This window comes from Kryptolebias marmoratus, linkage group LG5, assembly GCF_001649575.2.
Source record: "Kryptolebias marmoratus isolate JLee-2015 linkage group LG5, ASM164957v2, whole genome shotgun sequence".
NCBI lineage: Eukaryota > Metazoa > Chordata > Actinopteri > Cyprinodontiformes > Rivulidae > Kryptolebias > Kryptolebias marmoratus.
The window spans coordinates 918,145-919,134 of NC_051434.1; the positions used below are offsets into that span (position 1 = coordinate 918,145).

The following is a 990-nucleotide window of genomic DNA, read 5'->3' on the forward strand; positions in this document are numbered from 1 at the left end:
AGGAGGAGGTTCTGGTGCCAGCAGGAGGTTCTGGTGCCAGGAGGAGGTTCTGGTGCCAGGAGGAGGTTCTGGTGCCAGGATTTTATTTTAATTTATTTTGAAATTCCGCATTTATTTCAAGAGTTTTTTTTTTGATTAAATTTTGATATTCTTTTAATTTTAGAGAACTCTTATTTTGAAAAGGCACATCTGTTCTAGTTTAATTCATTTTTATTTCTACATTAAAATGTTTTTAACATCAAGTTTTATTTAATAAATGGTTTATATTAAAACCTTTTAATTAAATCTTATTTCTCAGCTGCAGCCGGAGCTGAAGGTTCAGAACCCTGCAGAACCTGCAGAACCCACAGAACCTGTTGGTGTTGATGAGACGGGTTTCAGGTCCAGTGGTTCCAGTGAGGCCCGGTTTTGATGGGAATAAAAGGTTCTGATGGGAACAGAAGGCGGTTAACGAGCCGAGCAGCTGATCCCTCAGAGTTCTGTTTGTCTCCAGGTCCTCTGGTTCTGATCCGATTGCTCCTCTGTGTCTGCAGATGGCCACCACCTCTGGGAGGCAGAAGCCAAGGTGGAGCGAGACGCCTCCAAGCCCGTAAGTGACCCGAGACGGAATCGCCTCAGAACCTGAGCTCCTTCAGCTTCGAAGGACCGCCCACTTTTCCCGTTTAGATCAAAGGTTTCCTGTCAGGTGTGAAACCTGGACTCAGGTAAAAATCCACCTGAGGGTTTGTTCCTTCGAGCCGCCGAGCTCAGACACGAGACAAGACACGATGAGACGAGACGGGACATGATGAGACGAGACACAAGACGAGACGAGATGAACCACAAAACAGTGAGACGAGACACACGAGACGAGACACATGAGACATGATGAGACGAGACAAGACAAGAGGAGACACGATGAAACGAGACACGAGACGAGACACGACGAGACGAGATGAGACGAGACACTATGAGACGAGATGAGAGGAGACACAAAACAGTGAGACGAGA

At 46.4% G+C, this 990-nt stretch overlaps 1 long non-coding RNA gene across 1 annotated transcript; it reads left to right on the top strand.

Moving 5' to 3' along the window:
- Nucleotides 1–158: 158 nt before the first annotated feature.
- LOC119617045 lies at nt 159–856 on the top strand. Its single transcript, XR_005233209.1, has 2 exons — nt 159–424; nt 534–856. It is a non-coding gene; the product is annotated as an uncharacterized LOC119617045 (long non-coding RNA).
- The last annotated feature ends 134 nt before the right edge of the window (nt 857–990 follow it).